The following is a 23,349-nucleotide window of genomic DNA, read 5'->3' on the forward strand; positions in this document are numbered from 1 at the left end:
CAGGTAACTGTTGGAAATGTCACTTATTCAAGATTCTCTCTCCAAGAAACCTGCTTCGCCTTTTACTTCCATTGAACTTCCCTTGGCTTAGGCAATGCTATTTGTTATCTGGGTCACATATTGACTCTTCTTTGCTTTGGAAATACTGGTTACAGTTTTGCTTTAATACTGCCCCCTCTTTCCTTTGGCAATGGTATATAAAGCATTGTTGAAATACTGCTCTTTCTTTACTTGGATAGTGATAGTTATAGATGTTCTCCTTTCATTTTCACTCAGTATGTGCATTGGGGCAAAAACGCTATCTTTCATTAATTCGGTATTCAAAAGATCTATTTGCAGCTAGTGATTTACTACGGAGGACCCCAGGGTCACCTGTCGAGGCCAACTCAACGGTCTCTCGCTGCGCATCCACATATCCCGCTGTTGCTTCCACCTCTTCTTTCTTTGCCAAACTCTGACAGCTCCAGTTGCAGTCCCATAGCTCAGGCCTTCACCGAGAGGAGCTCACATTGCTCCTTTCCTTCCCCTGTTCTGGCCAGCCACAGGAGACAGGACAGGGTATGGAGAGCTCCTCTCTCTCACAGGGCAACCAGCAACAGCAGCACTTCCCACTGTGTGACCTCTGAAGTTCGGGATTCTCCTGCTTATGACTCTCATCACCATCAACCGCCACAGACACGGTGGTGGTCCGGGAATCTTCATTCTGTCCCTGCAGCATAAACGGCCTCTGATATCCTCTCCTGCTACTCCTACTGCTACTCCTCCTTGTCTGCACCTGAGCGGGATTTAAAAAGTCAAAATTCTTGCTCAGGTGTTAGTTGTCAGGGACACTGAACTGCATACTACAGTTGTGTGCCTCTGAGGCTCTCTTCCTTGTCCGAGTACCTATGGCATTATGGCACTTCAAGTCCCTGACATTCCAATTCTTCTTTTCATCACAGGTTTCAGTTGAACTTTTACTTAACTCACTCTGTTTATACAACATACCCCTAGACAAGTGTTTTAAAGGATCTGCGTGATCCGACCACGGCTGTTTTTCCTGTGACGAAAAAGTTTGCATGGGAAATGTACGCACTGCAAAAGGTTTGGACATTTCCCATGGGAACATACATTTCAAAACCCTGCATACCTACACCCTCACCCACACCCAAAACACACCCCAACCCACAACCTCAACACACCCCTACCCACACCCCCAACATAACCAAACCCTACTTACCTTTTAAGATGCCTTGTGTCCCTGTGGCGCCAGTTCCCTTTCACTACCGTGATCGGGATACCAGCGCTGCAGGGTCCTTTTCTTTTTTCTTTTTTTTTTTTGGGCAGTTGCAGGGGTTTCAAACGCAACCCCTGTAACACCCTGCGCACTGAAATCCCTGCAGGCCCCAATTTATTATTTTTTCCTTTGGTGTGCTGAGGGGGTTTCCCCCGCAACCCCCGCTCACCATACTACACAGTATATTGAGCGGGGTGTTGTGGGGGACACACCTGCTGCCCCCATTTTCTTTTGTTTTTGTCGGGTGTGCTGTGACGGTGTCCCGCACTACACCACTCACTATACTATATAGTATAGTGAGCAGCATGTTATGCGGGCGACACCCCCGCAGCTCCCGGAGTCTTTTTTTTACCTACCTTAAAGGCATACCACCAAAGGTTCCATCTTTTGATGTTCGAAACTTTGGTGGTATGCATTTTTCGACTTTGGTGCATTCAGACTTTTAAATTCGGTAAATTCGTACAATACTGGTTTTAAAGAGATTAATGGTTGGTTCTCAATTAAACAGTTCAAACCAAAGGGGGAATTACATTTCACAGAAGTAATGGTATTGACGTTCTAATGGATACATGTTCTATTCTTAGGCTGACCATAAGGGTTTTCATTACTAACATTTTGGGTGTTTTTGGAAAGGGGGGTCTGACTCTGACAGTGCACCAATAAGTATGCTGACATGCAAATCTCACCCTCCAAAGTAGATTAATACTGTGTCTTTCCTAGAAATGGATCTATGCTACCAAGGAAGCAACAATATTAGAGGTTTACAGGGAGAGACAGAGGTGACTCAGTTGCCAATGCCCAGTCCACATGAGAGTGGTGGTATTTTGGAATGCGTCACAGGAGATGCTGTAAAAGGTATAGGTGTCACAAGGTATCAATAGTCATGTGAGCCAGGTGTCAAGGAGGATGGGTCTGTTGGGATGACCGGTAATGACATGGAGGAGACATACATCTTGGGATAACTGACAGTGGCATTTGAAGATGCTGCTGTGTTGGGGCACAAGGCATAGAATGCTAGGATTGAAATCATGGCAATGGGCTCTTCATGCTGGAGTTGCTTCTTGATGCTATATTGTAAATCAAATGTTCAAATTAGAACCCCCTGTTGCAATTTGACCTAAACTCCCCATGAACCCTTTGTACCAAATTCCTTAGCACACACACATTTCTCCTTAGGAGGCACACATGCCATTGCTGGCTGCAGTGTTTGATGACAATCCTTCACATCCATGAGTGTAGGAGCCAGTGGCAGTACTGAAGGTGTTGAGCATTGATTTGGGCAACCATAAGTTCTTCTTTATATGAAGGAGCTTTCTTCACACTCTGAAGCTGGGCTCTATCATCAAGATCACAGGGATATTGAGACCTCTGTTTCCTCCCTGAAGTACTGTGAAGTACTGAAGTACTGTGCTCTTCCTGCAGTACCACTTTGTCCTAAATAATGCAGGCATGAATATATGACTCCTGACCTTTTTCCCACTCAATACTGTCATACAGTAAGGGTAGCTCTCCTGTGCAGTGAGTATAGCAGAGTTGTTGGAGTTAAAGAAAAGAAACACACACAATGTTAACATCATGGGCCCTCACAAACAATCCTAGACCAATCCTGTGTTTTAACCTATGGCAGTCACCAGTGTATCTCATAATGTTGTGTCATCCATTCGGGTGCTTCCATTTGAATCTCAGGTATTTATCAGGTTTGTTCCAGCATTCTGAGCCTTCTTGGTCTGATTCGTCAAGTCTTATGGGACAATCAGAGCCTTTACATTTCTCAAGGAATGTGCAACCCTCTATAAAAGACCCAACTCACTTCCTGCTAATTTCTCGGTTTTACTAAGTCGTCAGAGAATGGGTACACAGAACAGGCTCAGACTTGCATCTGGAGTATGTTGCATAGTTTCTTGGGACCACCAGGTTGGTGACTCAGGGGTCCAGCTGCAATCTCGAGTGCATGTTTGGCCCATGGGAGATATGTAGAGGATCTCCTTGTCACAAAAACTTTAATTAATTACTCTTTTATCATGCGCCTAATACTGGATACCAGTCTCTAAGTATGGGCCAGGATTCTCATGTTGCTGTACTCAATGATGGTAGTATGCACACGGGCACAGTTGCCAATTTGCATGGCACAACAAAGAAGTCCTTCTCTAGAAGCTACAGGACCTGCAGTTAATTCTGCGGCTCTTTCAATACAATTTTGGAAATCTGAGACATCATGAATGTCGAAATCTCTTCTCAGAAAACAAAGTTACAGAGAAATGTTTCCACAGCAAAGGATTCTCACACTGGGGATGTGAAGTTTCTATTTCACATCACATTGGCTCTGAACTTAGAAATGACGTTTGATCTGAACTTAGGAATTACATTTTCAGAAAGAGTATCGAGTGTGTTTCCAGCCTCTAATTCAGGAAACACAAACAGCCTCTCCTCAGCAAAGGCATCATCAGTATCAGAGAGGGACACGGGAGGTATATAAGTATCCAAAATGGCAGATATGCAAGTATAATCCTTGTATCAACTTTTCCTTAAACATAAAGCATCCTTAGATGCACTCAGAGGCAACAGTAAATCCCCACCATCACCCAGTTACCAGCCAGAGGTGGAGACATTTTTGTGAATGACCAACACAGGGGGAGGAGCGAACATATATAAAAGCACACAGCCTAATGGCTCGTTCTGGGTTGCAGGAGACTTGGATTTGGAGAAAGGAGTAGATTGGAGAGTGAAGAAAATTGAAGAGGATGAGGAGATGGAGGAGACTGGAAAGGTGACAGCTGGCGAGAGCAAGAGGAGTTGGTGAAAGCCATATCCTGTTGTACCTTAGTATATCAGCAAAGCATGATAACCTTGCGGTTTTTGGTGTCCTTTCATCATCATCAAGTACAAGTTATTAAAGTGATGAAATAGTTCAGACCCACAACATGAATGTGTTGAATGCAGCAAACATGTTTTGTAATTCAAACAACAAATAATAAGCAACAAAAAAGTCAAAGTTCATCAATAAATTTAAACTGGTTTATATGCAGAAAGTAAAATAAAGGACAGACCCCACGAGCAAAAGAAATATCCTCAAAGAAGCTCCGTTCCGATCCACAAAAATGGAGTGGCCCAGGAGTGAAACATGTGTAGGCAATTGGCAGAGAGACTATATTTAAAGTGTCATGGGCATTTATTGAATTGGATTTCCACAATGGTGCAACCAAGGAATGGATGCTGATGAGGATAAGTACTTAAGGTATTGTGTTTATGTATTAAGAATAGCGACATTGAGAAAAGGTAAACGTTTAAAATAAATAAATGAAATATAACAGCACACGGATGGGGAGTTCTTGCTTTTGGACATTTCTTTTTGTTGACACATATAGATAGTATCAGAACACGTCCCTTGCAGCTAATGTTCATCACTTCTAATAAATACTTTGTTAATTTCATACTCAAGATCCATGAGAGCATAACCAGGATCACATAGGGTACCTGTATATTGTTGTATTCCTATGGCAATAATAAGATTAGAACTGGGGCTGACCTCATTGAAAGCTCTAGTTTTAAAAAAGTGAGCCCTACTCTATCTGAAAATGAGTGGTGAGACCAATAACAGGCTACTAAATGCTGTCCATCAAGAGATTTCTAAGGTTCACCCCACGTGCCCCTTGAAGGAGCAAATGTCAAAATTTCTGACGGCCATCGGGTGGCATTTCCGGGTGGGTAGTGTCACAGAAAAAGTACAGAGGGCCCTGGGTAAACGTATAGATCTCTGGGATTGGCTAGAGAACTATGCTCATCTCCGGGAACTGAAAAGCTATCAGTTTGTCCAGTATAGACTGTACAACTTCAAAACACCTCAGGGATACCTTAATCTGTGCCCTGATGTGAGACTCAGACGCTTCATTTTACTTTTAAGGCATGAACAACTACCTAGTTAACGATCACCGGTAGAAGAGACATGATCGCTCCCGAACTATGGCTCTGCCGACTATGTCATGAAGTGAATCAGCCAGAGACGGCCGGACATTTGCTGACTGAATGCCACAAAATGATAAGTCCCATAAACCTCAGTTTGGGTATTTTGTGCACAATCACGGATACATCAAAGAGGAGCTATTTTGGTATCATTGCATTAATTCCAATAGCATGTGGCTCCTGATGGCATTGTACAATATTTGGCTGAAGGTGGAAACAAGCCTTAACATAACTATATAAGAAGACACAAAGATGAGTTACTTAATAGTTACTGTTGAAGCCTAAGTGATTTTGCTACTTGTCATGAGTTTGCACTTAAACAGGAACTGCTGTAATATTAAACCTTCACTGCTATGTTAATCAAATGCTGAAAGTCTGCCCTGAAGAGTAGTTGGCATTATGAGGCATTGTATGGTTCTTGAACTATTACTAATCTGAGACTATTGTTAACTTAAATCTTAATGATGATGACATTATGGTTTGTTTGCTCAGGGAATTTGATGCTTTTCCTTTCCTTGTATTTTTGTATCTAAATGTAATGTGTTTTCTTTTTATGATCACTTTTTATTCTTTTTATGTTCTTTCTACGTAAAAGCTATTTTTATGTGTAAAGTTTCAATGTAAACTAAATCACAATAAATGATATATATATATTGTTGTATGTCCTTTCGTCTAGTCCCTTTTCCCTTTTATTTCACTAACAATGTTTTAAAAGGCAAAATAAATGTTCCTGTCACAGAGCCTGCTCTCCAACACAAGAAACAAAACCTTGTATACCCTGCCGCCGTTTCCTCCTGCTTGTCTGTTGTAGTTTTCATCTCTTTCCCGCACATGCTGTTATGTTGGTTGTGTGGATGTATCATGTAGTGTTGCTCATTTAATACAGTGTTGGCGTTTTCTGTGGATGTTTAGTTTCTCGAGGTAGATGTTTTAATATATCCTCGTTCTCTTTCTTGGCAGTTTGTTGGTCGGTTCTCTAATGGCTCGTAAACAACTTTGGGAGCAGAAGAAGGTGGAAGGAGAGAGGAGAGAGGGGAAGAGGAAGGGGAGCTGCATTTCTCCTTTCTTCGCATGGGAGGAGGGATCCCCCATTATGAAAACTGATGGGAAGTTTTGTTTGCTGTGGCTGATTCACAGATAAAGGAACAAAGAATCAATTTGGACAGGGAAGATTCTGGGGCATTGAGGGAGGCCTCATGAGAAGTGGGCGAAGAGGCAGTGTCAGAGCCATTGGAGGAGGCCTAGAGCATGGAGGAAGAGGAATCAGAACCTCTAGTGAACAGCCCCAGAGACAAAATATTATTGGATGATGAGGAGGAAACGTTCCTCATCTGGAAGGTAGAGGGTGTAAGGGAGATTTCTCACACAAGTGCTTAACTCCCTCCACCTCAGAGCCCTCCAGTTCTTTTGCTATATTTTGGTGCTTTGAACTTTTCATTTACAATGTGCTTTACTTTTGTGTTCTTTGGTTATAGAGTTTTAAAAGAACTTCAGTGGCATCATTGTTTTCTGTGTGTCACACAGCACCTTCAGTGCAGTGGCACGGGGTGTCTTTCAGACTCCGCAAGGTTTAAAACACCTTCTCTGGGACTGACTACTGTATCCCAGACCATGTAAAGTTAAATTGACTTCACTAGTCCCTTTAAATTTACTGACCCAGCACACCCTATCTTACTATAGAGTGCTGGAGGGGTTGCTTAGCTTCCCCTGAGTCCAAACACTCATGTATCAGTCAAATGTTACCTTTTCCTATTTTACATGGCTGGTGGCAGTGGGTTAGATCAACTACCATGATTTTTTGTGTCAGCTAACAACGGTAGCTAAAAATCAGGGGTAGCCATGTTTTTCAATATGACGCCCCAGACCTATCTGTAAAAACAGACTCCGGTCATCTTTTTTCACCATTTCTTTTAGGAAAAGTCCTTCTTTTGTGTAACTCTGCGTGCCAAACCAGGTTTGGTCCCTTTGTTCGTGCCCTTTGGCGGGCTTCTGTGCTGAAGGCGTCAAATGGTGCCAGAGTGTCTGGGGTGGACAGGATGTGAGGGTGGTGCCCGAAACGCCCTGTGCTTAGTTTCCTAGGAGACCTGAATGCACTCTGGTATGATTTGTTGGGCCGACTGACTGGCAAGGACAGCCACCCTGCAGGGTGAGTGACAGCTAGGCTGAATGAATGGGGGAAAACTGTTTAAAAGCAGGTCTCTGGGACTTGGAAAGCAGAGTCAACCACTGGAACGAAAGAACCGAAGAGGAGAGGAAGGAAGAGGACTGCTGCAACTCCTGGACAACCGGTGAAGCCCTGATGCAGGTCTGAATTGCCTGAAACTCTGATGACTGAGAAGCCCTTCAAGGTTAACTTCTTCCCTTGAGTTTGGTGGGAACAACCAGCTCGCAAGCCACCTAGACACCGTCCTATTCTGGTCGAATTTTCATCAGAGTGCTCTTGAAAACCGTATAGCCAGAGGGAAGGAAACCAGCGTGGGGACTTTAAGGCACTCACACCTTAAACTGACGTCTTGCTACAGCTTTTGGCCGCTTCCTTTTGCAGAGCAGGAACCGCCCGACATCCTCCTCTTGTCCCCATTACTGAAGCAGAGGAACAGCAAGATCTGCTCAAACTGCCAGGAACAACTGCCTCAGCTACAGCTTTCTTTATGTAAAAGGTACTGTGCAAACGCGGTCCAGAAATCTTTTCGGCCATCGAGAAAGTGCGTGAAACTTTCCTCAACTACGAAGGCATGTCCTTCCCTAAACATTCGTCAAACCTTTTGCCTAGCCAAATTCTTTAGAAATCTGTGGCAAAGACTTAACCGTTATATACCAGAACTGTGCTATCCTATACAAAAGACTCTGGGACTCATTCCGAGGTTGGAGGTAGCCATGGTGCTCTTAGCACCATGGCTACCCTCTTTCTGCATACCGGGTCCGGGTTCCCTGAATGGGGACTTACTGGGTCATTACAACCTTGGAGGACCCAGTATTTCCCCATTCACGGAAGCCATCCCCATTGCCATTCGAGCCCCCATAGGGCCTAACAGATGGGACCTGCAGCTAGGTCTGTAGAAGAGGAAAATGGGACAGCCCATGTATCAGAGTGGGCCATTCAAAGGGAAGTAGTCTCCACCAAGCACTATGCCGATGCCCTGGAGGAGGGATATTTCTGTTATGGCCAGGTGCGATATTTGACCAGCCTTCGGATGCTTTGTGCAGGTGGTGGACCTATTTGAGGAAGAGGATGAAGAGGAGGAGAGAAGAAGAATGTGCAGGAAGAACTTGCCCCATGCCTGTCTGCCATTGTAGAGGGAGCAAGGCAGGCAAGGGAAATGTTAAGGCTATGAAGTCCTCTACCCTGCACAGCAGACTTTCTCCTGGATGTGGGAATATCTTTCCCCAAGCAGGGAAGATCATAAGGGTGAGTAGAATGAGACTTTTTCATTGTCAAGGGTTGTGAAAAAAAAGTATAGCAGAGGCAGAAAGTCAAATGAAAGTGCAGTACCATGGTGACAGCTGCCATGAGAATCCATATTTGCCAGGATAAAAAAGACATTTTGCAAGAAAATGTGACCTCTGCCTCATCTGAGCCCACTAGTGACCTGGCTGAAAACACCACCTCCAGCAGTGGTGAAGAAGTGGTCTCAGAGCCAGGGTGCAGCACAGTTTAATTATGCATCCAATAAAAAATATCAAAATCCGCCAAGCTTGCCCAATATGTACATGTGTCACCAACAAGTGTGGCCAGCAGCATGTCCCTGTTGCTGGCACAGCCCCAACAAGTGGCTGAGACCGCATGACAATGGCAGTACCCGCCTTTGTGAAGAAACTTCCTGGAGCATGTGATGAGGCATGGTAACACCTATTGCCTGAATTACATGATGACTGCAAATAGGGGAGAAATTGACTTCTCAGTAGTTGTGGCCAACAAGGAGAACCACATGCGCATTTCAATCCCTTCTCTGCTGTAAATTGATGTGCAGCAGAAAGTTATGCGCATTTCAATCCCTTCTCTGCTGTAAATTGATGTGCAGCAGAAAGTTATGAACTTGTCGTGGGGGGATGATGGCCTCATGGGGAGACACCTCACATGCAAACACAATGGCACCATTCTGTGGGAGTCCTTGAGAGAGCTTTACATATTTTGTGAGAGACAACGTGCTGTGCAAGGGCATGTAAACCCAGTGGGTGCAACTGACACCACTCTATGGGAGAGCATGAGAATTTTAAGGGTTTGATGGACCCTGAGAGAGAACCAAGAAACTTTACTGGGTAGGTGTGCCATGTGTACAAGCATGATAGGATTTAGTTGTAACCTGCAAAAGGCAAATACAGTTAGCGGGTTGCGGCTCCTGTGATACAGTCCATTAAATTTAAGAGGTGGCTGTACCCTGTTAGAGAACCTAAGAATTTAAGTGGGTGGTGGCACACTGTTTGGCAGCAAATGAACTTCATAGGGTGGCTGCACCCAACGAGAAATCATAACACTTTCAATGGGTGACTGAGTCCTGTGAAAGTGCTTAAGATGTTTGGGTTTTTGCGAACTGTGAGAGAGTCTGAGAAGATTTGGCAAGTGGTGTTTGTCAATGTGACAACAGTGGCATTCATAAGTATCACTGACACAATAGGCAATGCCATGTTTATGTCATTAACTGGTCAGGACCTCTCAGTCGCTAATATATCTTTCCGTTTCCACCCACATGCTCAGTGGCATAACCCCAGTCTTTGTTTCAATGCTTTAGATTTACCATGAAACAAATCATCGCCATCATCCAAGTCGCTGTGTTGGCTATGAACATATGTCAGTATATAGTCTTCTGCAATGAAGTGACTGTTCATTTATATACATGTCAAGTGCTTGGTATGAAGCATGGGGAAGCACTTAGAGACAGTAACCTCAGCCACACAACATAATGATCTCTTACTGCACATTTGAGTCTGGGCAGCATATCAAATCGTCAACAAATAAAGAAAGTTTGTTTCGCCAGACAGACCATTTGCTGTACAAGTACTCCACTGGGTCATCCTTTCTTCCCACAGGTGACATGTCCAGTATATTGCCATCAAGCACCTATGTGGCTGATTGTCTTCTTTCTCTTCCTGCTGATGACAGGTCTGCATTTAGGATAGCTTAGTCAATGAGTAGATTGTTCCACATCATCTCATCCCTTCTGTAGGTTGAGCCCCAGAAATCAGTATTTCTAAAATAATCCAATTATGCAATAAAAGTGCACGGAAGCAAGACAAAACAAAAGTGTATTAAATGCAACCGCAGCTGGCAACAATTCAGGAATCATTCAAGATTACATAATTTATGGCAGTTTATGTAATGAGAAGTTTAGTAGAGTCTTAAACAATGTTTCAAGATGCATGCAAACACACATTTGCTAAATGGACAGCCTTGGCTGTGCTATAGGTGATACTATACAATACCTAGCCCTATTGGCCTATCCTATCCCTCGTGATGATTCTAATGTCTACCTCTTGACAATGATCTCATGATGGGGTCATCTAGTTTCTCAGAGTTTTGATTGGACAGTTGACAAGTTAAATGTTCACATACAACTTGATTGCTGATTGGCTATGACCTTTGGATGTGTTTTTTTGCATATTTAATAACTTTGGGTCTCACCCTAAGTTACATGGGGAATCCAGACATGGACCCCTTGCTCCCTATTCTTATAGAGGTACAGCTCCACCCTACTGATGAGGTCCAACCAGACCGAAACACATGCCTGGGGTTGCTGTTGGTACTTTTGTTCAGAGGAGAATTGCCTATCTTTTCGATGCTGGACTGCCCCTGGGCAGGACAAAGACCGATATCTTTGGGAAATTTCTCCTCTATGATAGTGAGCTAATAGGACTAATGACTGGCAGAGAGACTCCCAGAACCACCCTTGTTTTTTGCATGTTTAAGTAACTTTGGGTCTCACCCTACTTTACTAGGGGAATCCAGAAGTAGATCCCTGGCTCACCATTCTTATAGAGGCACAGCTCCACCTTACTGATGAGGTCCAACCAGACCGAAAAATGTGTCTGGGATTGCTCTTGGTACTCTTGTTCAGAGGAGAATTACCTAGCATTTCGGTTCTGGACTGCCCCTGGGCAGGACAAAGACTGATATGTTTGGGATATTTTTCCTCTGTGAAAGATAGTGAGCTAAAGAATCTGGGTAAGGCTCTCGCAACCAGGACTAATGTCTGGCAGAGAGACAGGAATCCATATATAATCTTTGTTATGTTCCCTATTACGTACTAGAGCCTCTTGGCTTCCGTTATAACTGTGCCTATTGGGGCCGTTGCAACTAGCAGTTCAGACATGTCACACGCAAAGGCACCGGCAGACATATTTGTTGTCTGCCGGTCCAGAAAGGGTGCTGGTATGTTGCTACTGGCACCCTTATTTCCGGACCGACAGACTAGTAATGAGGCCCATTGTCTTCATCCCATCATTATCACATAGTGAAACGTAGAACAGTGAGAACACCTAATTTTAAAGGAAATCAGCACACCAGGACATTTGATTTCGGACCCATGGCTGTATGGAAATGTAGAGGGTTAGCCGTGCCTTAAACGTGAGTCTCATACCATGACCCCTCAATGGTCCAAAACTGCTTTGCTTTCCCATACTAATTGACTTTAACTTTAATCGACTGGCACACTTACAGTGCACAGATGTCATTCCACACACAAAGCTTTTTGCCTGATAGCATGACTCTTGCCACATTAACTTTGGCAAAAGCACTGAAATACCATTCACAGCACACTACACTTAGCCCTGAAGCCCTGTAGCACAGTCGCACACCCTACTCCCAGACCAGTCACTGTTGCAGTATCCCAACGCTTTAATCTTATATATCTTGGGTTGTTACCTGGCAGATAGACACAGGTCGACTCATGTCACCATAATAATCCACATAGAACCAGGCCAGTACTCAGGACTCAGTACTTCCGGCCTGTACCCGCAAACACCACAGGATTTGCACTTGGACAAAATGGCAAATGTGCACTGTACTTGACCACTTTTCATTACATTATGCAGTACATACCATTAACAAAGGGGATGTGAATGTGAGCATCAGAGAGGACTACATTCTCACCCCTTTGTGAATTTCTTGCATATTTTCTTCATGCATTTCTGGACTTGTAAATCCATATTTGCTTTAAAGTATGAAACAAATGATGTTACCTCGAAAGTTCACAATAGCTAAATGTAAAAATATGCAGTAATACCTCCAATTTTCAGTAATATTGAACCACCCATCTCTATTTCTTTAACATAGGCACCATTTTCATAAAATTGCAAGAACAGCCAATGGCATAAAGTGCTGGGTTAGTAAATATAGGCATTATTTAAGTCAAAACCTGATTGATTTTTTGATTGCTTTTCTTGGGTGCAACATACTAGCCTTAGAAACAGGAGATGCAGTGCAGCATGGGATGATTCCTCACATTAATAATAATAATAATAATAATAATAATAATAATAATAATAATAATAATAATAATAATAATAATAATAATAATAGCTCAGCCATCTGTGAAAAAATGCTACCTGATGAGGGAAGGATAGTCTGAACTTTTTTGATTTTTATTAATATAAAATGATGCAGGTAACTTGGTTATGAAAGGCTGGTCTGCTAATCAGACCCCCCTTTCAAAAACTCCCCCCGTATTTTTGTTGTGAGGAAATGTGTTAAAAAAAGAAAAAGATTTGCGAACAAATGGACCTCAAGCACATTTTCTCAAACAAGCCTCATAGAACTTCAACATCTTCACTCCAGGCCAAAGCAGGGCATGAACTTCCCTGAGGAGGTCTCCTGGGAGCAGTACTTCAGAGGCAGACACTGACATAACAAATCCATCCTCACTCTAGGGTGCTGATAGCTGGAGTTCTTTGAAGCCAGCATCCCCTAGGTTTGTGGTTAGAGTAGCCAGAGAGGAACAGTAGGCCTGTAGAAGGCTCATACCATCTTGCTTTCTGTTAGGGTTTTGTGCAATAGCACCTGGAGCGTTCCAAGTGCTGAATGGGATTACCAAAATAAATGATCTCAGGTCCAAATAACTGGACAGACTGAAAGAATATTGCTAAATACTACTTGATTATCAATTCAATAAAGTACAGAAACATGGCGAAGTAGGGATTGTAGCTCACACACTCAACGCATTTCAATTACACAAAAGGTTTTATACCTCGATGTACATCAGCTATGACATCGTCCTAGGGGGCAATAAGTAAAAACCTAACGGGTGGAAGGATTGGTTAAGGGAACATATAGACCTATAGTTTATATGAGTGCTAGTATCATCATTGGCTGCCCCTTATCTGGTAGGCACACCTTGAACAACCCCTAACTACATAAAATACTGATAATAGCACAATACCAGCAATGAATAGACTTCTGCAACAAAAATGTATAGTCCACCATTACAAAGGCCCTCATGATTGGTTGGCACTCTATTCCAACCTGGGACATTCAGCTTTTTAGCAGCACGAAAGCAGCGAAACCCAGGTGCAAGGGAACAACATCAGACAACTGCCCTCCTTAGCTAATTAGACTACCATCCCTCATCTGTTAGGCCCTAAGCCAAGGCTTCATCTCTGTAGTTGACCTTGCTGACTGTTCTCTTCCTCAGATCATTAAAGGGAGTGAAGGTACATTGCTATCTTCGTCTGGAGCTTTATGAATAGGCCTTGACTTCTGGTATAGTAACACATGTGAGGAGACCATGATTTTTTTCCATTCTGTCCTTCTATTTAGTGCTATTTGATTCAATTATATCAGGTGCTATTACTCTCCTCGGTCTCTGGAGTCTTGGTTGCTCCATCTTGCATGTACTTTCTGCATCTTTGATTGTACAATACTTGGCACTCATAGTTGTTCACTCCTTTACTTGATCTAAGAAAAATATGTCCTTCGTATGTAGCTTATCCTCTTCGACTACTTTTGTCCCTCACAATTGCTTCTTGCTGTGATATCCTTGATTCCGATTCCAGCAAATATCCTCTGTTCTTCTCAAATGTGTATTTAAGTGCCTGTCAGCACTCCAGCCTTAGTTTCCCGTCTCGAGGCTTCTCACTTACTATTATACAATGCCTACATCCATTTTCTCAACATGGCTGCTTTGTTTGCATTCAATTTCCTACTTCAGCAAGCTTATAAATTGTCTTATCTACCCTGTGTTTCTGTGTATATACATCTACTGCATCTGCTGTTACTTATCTTCTAAGTGTATATGGTTTTCTTTACCTTCACATATATACTTACTTTGTCAATTTAGTCACATCTTCATTCTCTAGATATCCATACATCAGGTTTAGTGCACCCACATATCTTTTCTTCTTCATGACATCACTTCACACCTGTCAGAGCTTACTTATAGTTCTTCAATGTCTAGTGGTGTCTGCAGACTCATGTCTACTGCATCAGTTCGGGAATGCATGTGATGCAGTTGTCTAAGTGCATAACATCTCCCATACCTTTGATGTAGTATTTGGATGATACTATGTCCCATGCACAGTGTTCTCTTGCTGTTCTTCCAATATGACAGAGGTGAGGGGGTGGGCTCTTTAGATGATATATACATCTGCCTCTTTACATTCTACCCTCTGGTCGAGTCCTCGACCATCACATCAATTTTCTTCACCTTTTCTTCAGAATGTGGCTTCTTTGAAATCCATATCTTTGTCACCCCCACAGGTCACCTGCATTCTTTATGTGTTCATCCACACTCCAGGTCATATAACAGCACTCCCCAGTCGGTGAACTGAACACCCAACATCACAAATAGTTCTTATTTTCCTTAGGATAGTGTAACTTATTATTATTATTATTATTATTATTATTATTATTATTATTATTATTATTATTATTATTATTATTATTATTATTATTATTTAGCATTTATATAGCGCTACAAACCCTCAGGTATCTGAGCGCTGCTTATTTCACACGATGTGTGGTGCTCATTTATTGACCTCGGAAGGATGTAAGGCTGAGTTTGGCCCTGCTGGGATTGAAACCTGCGTCAGCAGGCTCTGCACAGATGTCAAAGCGAGTGCTGTACTCGCTGTGCTATTGGACTGGCTACTTTCCGGGGGTGCCATTGTACTTCTTTTCAGCTGCTCCTCAGGCACAGCATTTACATAAATCATTATCTTAATCCCAATAGCTTTCTTCGCTGTCTTCTTACATTTTCCTATGGTTATTCTTATAAAATAGAATCCTAGCAACACTAACAGTAGTATTGCTCCCAAGATTCTGAAGGCATTTGCCAACCAGGTTGGACCCAATGAGAATAGAGATGAAAACCAGTCATCATCTTCGGTCTCATCTATGTCTTCCACCATTTTCGTCTGCAGAATTGACAACATAGCTATTGCTTCTGTTAGGGTTCAATTTTCTTCATCACGGGCAGGTGTGTATGTACAGCAAGAAGGCCAAATGTTGGTGCACACGCCTCCTTCCATTGCTGTAATAAAGTCCAGGACATACCTGTTCTGGAGGATCATGAGTCTGATGGCCTTCAATTCTTCTTTAATCGCATTAAATCCTTTTACCGTCATATTAATTGTTTGGAGCAGCTCCCAGCTTGTGATTTATAACTACTTAGTGTTTGCTGCAGCCTGAATTCCTGGCAGGAATATAGCTATAGATATCACTGCCACCCTATAGAACAGTTTCTGCTCATCTGAAATGTCGTGATAAGCTTCTATTGATTTTGCCGAAAAATAGTTCTCTCTCTTCAGCCGGGTGAGGTTGAGTGACCTCTTCTTCCTTTGGTGTGCATCCATTTTTGAAAAGTCGGCTATGTGGAGATCCCCTTGGGGAATCACCATCAGAGCAACATGTATTATCACTATAGAACATATTCCTCCCCAATTTAAAGGTAGCTTCATATAAGCTTTGGATCCACATTTGGTCAGACCACTGTTTCTGAAACAAAGTGTTGCATTCTTCATCGGTAGTATGTATACAGGGCCTGCTTCATCTTCAACCCATGTTAATAACTTTCAATACTTGGCCCATTTATTAAGGTAACCATAATTACCTACTGCCACTATCTGTACTGGTGCGATCATCAATAAGTGTGCACTGCATCCCATCATTCCTTTTTCCCATCCTGTACTGGTGGCTTCTTGTCCATATACAAATAGCTGAGGTCTCTCCCAGCATCCTGGCAATCCTGGTGTTTCACAAGTGTCTGCACAATTCAGTCTCTTTTGTTCAACAATCCTCATCTCTCCTCCACTCAGACCACTAAATGAGTACAGGAGCATTCTGCACTTCCAATTCGGGTCCTTTATCATCTTCTGCATTTTTGAAGTAAGCATCTTCATTTGGGAACGTTGTCTTTGACATCCATCATAGGGATGCCCATTTCCCGTCAAATTGTCCTCTCATCATACATGCTGCTAGATGGCTGAGATACTTTGCATCATGTGAAAGTATTTCTCTTACTATAAATGTTCTGGCTGTGCTTGTGGAATAAGGTGGGAGAGAACATACATAGCAGCTCTCATCTGATGTTCTTGTCCCCACCTCACTCATGTGCTGATACCATATGTTATTTTTTTTTTAATGGGCTCAATTATCTAGGTTTGTATTTATATCCTCATAATCTTCTCCAATATCCCTCTTATGTCAATTAATGTGCTTGGAAATATCAGGGAAAATGTGACTCCTGCTTTTGTTAGGGATAGAAACAGCTGTCCCATTGTTAGACACTTCATCTATATTATAAAACATCATTTGACAAAATGCTGTAGGAATAAGGAAGTAATACTACACATTGTACAAAACATGGCTACAAGAAATATTGCAAATGAATTCATGCACTGTACTGCATTCTGCATAGTAATCAGTCTTCTTGCTAGCAAGATGTGTCTCACAAAATGGAATATTTCCATTCTCCTTTATCAACGTTTAGTTCTTATTGCTCTTTATAATAACAACACTTTTTTTTTTATAACAGAATGTGTAATATTATTGCAATGATGGTTCTGTGAATAATGGGAGATGTCTTAGGATTTCCAAAAAAGATGACAATATTAACATTTCGTCTCACTACAGTTGGATAGGATAAAAGTATAAATGTAAAAAGAGCTTACAGAAATGTGTGTAATGTTATAGGCAACATAAATTGTTTTGTGCTTTCTTCTTTTTCTTTCTTCAAAACATTATCTCTTTAATAGGAATGGTTCTGCGAACACTGCAAAGTTATGGTTTCCCTTTAACTTGGGAACAATTGATAGTTTGAATTGTTTTTATTTCATCTATTCTTGTTGGCTCTTGGTAGCCGATCTTGTCTGCATTTGTGAAACTTCTTCTAATACTTCACTGTCAACAGCTGCCAGAGGGGTAAGGGTCACTCCTTTGTAAGGCTTTACGTCATTCAGATGCAGCCAAGCTCATCTTCCTTGTATCTTCATGGCAGTGGGGGTGACCTCCTCTAATGGGCACAGTCCTTCAAAACGGGGCATATTCCAAGTGAGGACAACACTCTTGACAAGCACTTGGTCCCCTGGATACAAACTAGGTGGCTTTAAGAGGTTGATAGGGTTGATCAATTTACTGCTGTCTTCTTTAATCTTCTTCGATCCTTTCCTCCCATTTTTGATCTGTTGAAAAATAAAAGAATAACTAGCAGTCACTTTTGTCAAATAATCATGCATCTCATCCCCTAAAGTTTTTGCTGCACTATGGGCATCAGTTTCTATTCCAGTGGGAGGAGCAAGGAGTACTCTCATGCAGCGTCCAGTCACCAACTACAACTCATGAGGCGTCAGGGGGTGATCGAGCCAGGATGTTTTCTCAATACAAATAAGGCAAAGGGTAGGAAATATAGCCATCCCTTCTTCAAAATCATCTTCATCTTGGCTAGCCTCTCTTTAAGGAGTCTGTTTGAACGCTCACAAATATCATTTGCCTGTGGGGAATAAGCAGATAAAAACCTATGCTTTATGCCTAATAGAAGATTAATTTGTTCAAACATCTCATTTACAAAATGTGGCCCATTATCAGACTGTAGGACTTCACATACAGCCCATCTAGGAAACACCTCATGTACGAGAAATTTGGCAGCACATGTCTCATCGGGGTGCATGCATGGACCTGCCTAAATCATTGGGAAAATGTACACACTACATCTAAAATATATCTGTAACCATTGCATGTTTGCATCATATTCACATAATCTATATGCAGTTGCTGAAAAGGACCATTTGGGTGGGGTATTTCTCCTTTCACTGTTCACAAGGTATGCCCTGTTGTGAATGTCTGACAAATAATGTAATTCACAATGAACTGTGCAATATGTTCTAACAAATTTAGTGAAAAACAGTCTTCTGCAAACATGGCAGCAAGATTTTCTCTGGTTATACGGGCAGGATAGTGAAGCTGATCCAGCACAACTCCCAATAATGCTAGAGGCATAACTGGCTTTCCAGTACTCTGTTGTCTCCACATAACCTCTGATGGGGAGAAAGAACATCCCTGTCTTGTATATACATCCTGTTCTTCTTGCAGAACTCAACCCTGCAGCCCAATTACCGGTACAATGGATAACATAGTAAAGCAATCCATCATCATCATACATCATTTTGACATTTGCTTAACACTTTCTACTTAAAAATGCGAAATATTTGGAAAATATGCTGCTCTTTTTGATTCAATTTCTGCGGCTTTGTTACCATGAGAAATCATGCCTGCCCTCTTAGTATAGGCTGCACACATCACCACGGCAATGGCCAAAGGGAACTTTAGTACATAAATGAGCTTGTCCAATGGCAGGAGAAATACCCTAATTTTCAAGTGTGACAACCCTTGTGTATGATTGATGTCAGATAGGTGAGTCAGAGAACACTGGCACTTTCTCATCCTCATATGTCTGAAGTGTGGCGATTAGCAGCACTGACTCTGCAGACTGTGCTGAACAATGTGAAGGCAATCTTGCACTTATCACTACTTCAAATTCACCTTTTTTCTTTACTTCATTACTGCCAATCCCACATGCCTTTCTCCTGTTGTTTGATCAATTTTCACACTGTCCTAGAGCGGTTTCTTTAACGTGGGGAATATCGTCATAAAACTCAGTATACATTGTGCAATCATGTACATAATCATCCTTCTCTTCTGGTTCTGCTATGAATGACACTGGATTCACTACTGTACATCTAACAATTTTGATAGCTGGGTTTTAAATAATCACCTCATATCCTGACGTTCTTTGTGTAGTCAATGTGTTTGTAGATTTCTTCAAAATGGAGAATAAGGAATGCTCAACGTATAACGTCATTAAGAACCCCATTGTAATACTTGCAGTGTTTTCAATTGTGAAAGCAGGGGCAGCTAATGCTTGTTCACAGGGGTAACGCCCTGTCATTACTGGGTGTAGAGTCCCACTGCAATAAGATAATGGTTTATATCCATATCCTGACTCCATTTGAATCTGATAATAAATAAAACTCCTCTTTATAGTCTTGAATCCCTAACACAGGGGCTGTACACATCAAACTTGTTATCCCTTCAAATCCTTCTGTCATGTTGTCTGACCATGTTATGTTGTCTTTACCTATCTGTGCTTCCTTAAATCCTTTTAAAAGTGGTCCAATATATGTACTGTTCTCAAAAACCCAGGCCCTATAATAATTACACAGGCCTACACATTGCTGCATTTTCCTCCCTGTCTCAGGTCTTAGAGTTTTTCTGATTGCTTCTGCTCTCTCAGGTTTCACTTTTCTCCCCTCTTGAGAGGTTAGCTGTCCTATTTAGAGGGCCTATTCTGGCAATATTGTAGTTTCTCTTTGTCCACGTTACATCCCTCTCTGCCAATACTGTCATTAACTGGACCGAATCTTCTCTGCATTTTTCTTCTGTTTCCCTAGATACTAGTATGTGATCTATGTACTGAATTATTGTGCTCTCAAGTTGTATGTTGCCTAGAACCATCTGATGGACCCTATTAAAGATTGATGGGGACTCACAGTACCGCGGTTGTAATCTTGTAATCTACTAGTGTAAAATATTTAGCTATAGCTTGGATGTTACAATATATCATAGCTGGGTTCAGAACCAGAGGAAACTCGGATTCAGCAATATTGTTTAGGGGGCGTAGATCCCGAATAAATCTCCATGGCCCACCGTTGATTTCTTTACTGGGTACACAGTCGTATTACACATGAAGTCTGACGGCACCAGTATACCCTGCTGTACTAAAGCAGAAATGGTTTCAAATATACCTTCATCTGTTTCTCTGGACATGAGGTACTGTTTTTCTCCAGGTTTAACCTTCATTTTAACTGATCCTGCTATGCTCAATAGACCCATGTCATACAGACTGCTGGTCCATAAAATGCTTGACACTTTTTCTAAATCTTCCTGGAAAAATGACAGTGTCTTTCTTCCCAATGTCATTCTCTGGAGTATTTCCCTATTCTCAACTTTAATCCAATAAGTGAGACTTATGAAATATACTAATTCATCATCTGAATTCTCATCTCTGAACAACTCCTTATCTGTGAAGTCTGTTAGTCAAAATCCTTCGTCAAGAGTTATTACTGTTCTCCAATCTCTTCCTTCATCATTCGTCCCATCACAACCACTCTTTCCTCTCTTACCACGTCTGCCTCTAGCTCTATAGGATTAATCTGTCCTTCCTCATCATTCATAGGTATTTCTGGCCTAAACAAACATTTATCAGGTATCCTCAGAAATTTATCTATCAATCCAGAAGCCATGTCAATTAAATATTTGCTCCATACAAGAATACTTCTGGGTATAAAGGAACACCTGGTGATGCTTTTTAGCCTGTGAATGCTAGTATACATTCTCTCACATTCATGTAATATATCCCCAGAGTGAAACATATTATTCCCTTGTCAATAAATGATATTGGCATGTTGAGATTTGTCGACATGTCTTGTCCCAATATGTTAACAGGTGTCTGTCGGGAATACAATAGTGGCATATATACGTCACTTTCTCCCATTGAAATTGGTAATTCATCAGTAAAAGGAACCAAACGCAAGACCTCAGAGAATCCCTGTGCATTCATGGTGATGCCAGACACTGGATACTTTTCCTCTCGAACACAGGAACTGGTCGCTCCCGTATCTATAAGAAAATATGTCTTGCCTCCTATCGTTACCCTGACCCTTGGTTCCTCTTGGAGTCTGGTGTCGCTGACAGTACTGAACACATCAGGTCACTCTGTGGGCTTTCCTATTATGGATATACATTCATTCTTTAACCCGTGAAAGGATTTCCTCCCACCACTGTCTCACTCCCTATCCTGGGTGTAGGAGTTTGTGGGGCTCCTGTATTCACATTCCATTGTTGTAACATTGCCTGTTGTGTCGGAGTGTACTGTTGGGTCGGTACTTGTGTCTGCATATGCACCTGCTGTGGTTTCCCTTGTGGCGACTCATTGTAGCAGAATTTGCTGCATTTGCTGTATTTGCGTTGCATATGTCTGATAGTGCGTGTGATCTTGGGCATAATACTCCAGCGATTCTGTAGTATACTGTGGAAAATAGCCTGACCTCCCTCTTGGAGCTTGCGAGTTCCACTGCATGCCACCTCTACTTCTCCATGTGCGGGCCATATGCCCCATTCTCCCACAATTCCAGCACTTTTGTGGCTGTCCATAATTAAATCATCCTCCACCTTGAGGGTTTTGAAATCTTCCTCCTCGTACTCTAGGTCTATTCGCTCTACTAAGTGACTAAAAATGTTACCTGACCTCATCTACGGTGTACCTTACATTGACTGGCTGTGTAGGTGGTAACTCATCAGTATTTCTCTTTCTATGGCAAATTTTGTCATTTTTCTCAGTACTAACTTTGCTTCCTCAAGCTTCCTATTCTCTGTTTTTTTCTTATTCTTATTCTTCTCTTGTAACAATTGACAATGATTTACAATAGTCAACTCGTATTTCTGGCCATGGCTTCGCTTCCAACCCTACCTATTTTTTTATCTGCCTTTGTATCGCAGTCCCTGACATAAAATATTATAAAATAAGGCTACTGCTTTATCCCACGGTTTTCTCGTCCAAATATACCAATGTTCTTGAATCTCCTGAATATAAGCAACAGGATGCTCATTTTCTCCCATTTTTGTGTAATAATCGTACCCAGGCCTGCCGTATAAGGATACTGTACTCTAAGTGCCCTCCATACATCTGTTCTACATTATTAAATGGCACTCCATCCTTTGTCAAGTTTTGTGCTGTCACACCCAAAAATTTCACTCATCTCCAAATTGTGTCAGTTCTCGCCCCTAGAATAGCTGCTAGTAGGCCGTTTATATCACCCACTGCTAATGTCATTCCCTTTGTCATTCATTCTAACTCATAAACCCAATTACCCGCTCCTGCAGTCATACTATATAACTTGCATTTTAAATTATCTTTATCCATCTGTGGCCATGGTATATATTGTGGTCATCCTCCCTCTTTCTCTAATAATGGGATTTGTGTGAATCCTGTCCTAAAATCGTATTCACCTATGCTTCATGTCTTCCATTGCTAGCTTTGCCCATTTATCTTCATTCTGCCAATGACCTCCATCTACTTACATAAAGCAGGGACATTTCCCCGAACACTAAGGGACTGTCCTTGTGGTTGTTCAAAATATGATATAGGTTCTGATGTTTTTTCTTCCGGTTCTTCTATATCTGATCACTTTACCCCTTTTCCTACGCCTAGATTTATCAAACGGCCACATGTGCCCTCTTATCATGCTCTCTCGTTTTCTTCCCTTTCTTCATCTGACATCATTATTTTCCAAATGGTATGGCTAGTATCCCTTTCCTCATCATCAAGATCTAGCCTGCTTAGTGACAGAGTTCTATGTTTGTCCATCATTACGTCATCGATCTACCTCTTGTTACTTTCAGTGGAGATCCTTTGACACCCGCTCTGATTTCATAGCCATCTTTTTTCCGCATCTGTCTGTGTAATTCCCCAATCCTTTTCCCATGCCTTCTGCCTCATGCTCATCAGCTCATGTCAGAACTCTAGGTATCTCATGAAGCTCCCTGGGGCCTGTTGTGCACTTCTCTCTTCTTCCCATTGTTCTCGCTCTTCAACTGGTATTACGCATCTGTTAACAATGTGATCTATTGT

Source organism: Ambystoma mexicanum, chromosome 4p (genome assembly GCF_040938575.1).
Source record: "Ambystoma mexicanum isolate Mex_15411 chromosome 4p, UKY_AmexF1_1, whole genome shotgun sequence".
NCBI lineage: Eukaryota > Metazoa > Chordata > Amphibia > Caudata > Ambystomatidae > Ambystoma > Ambystoma mexicanum.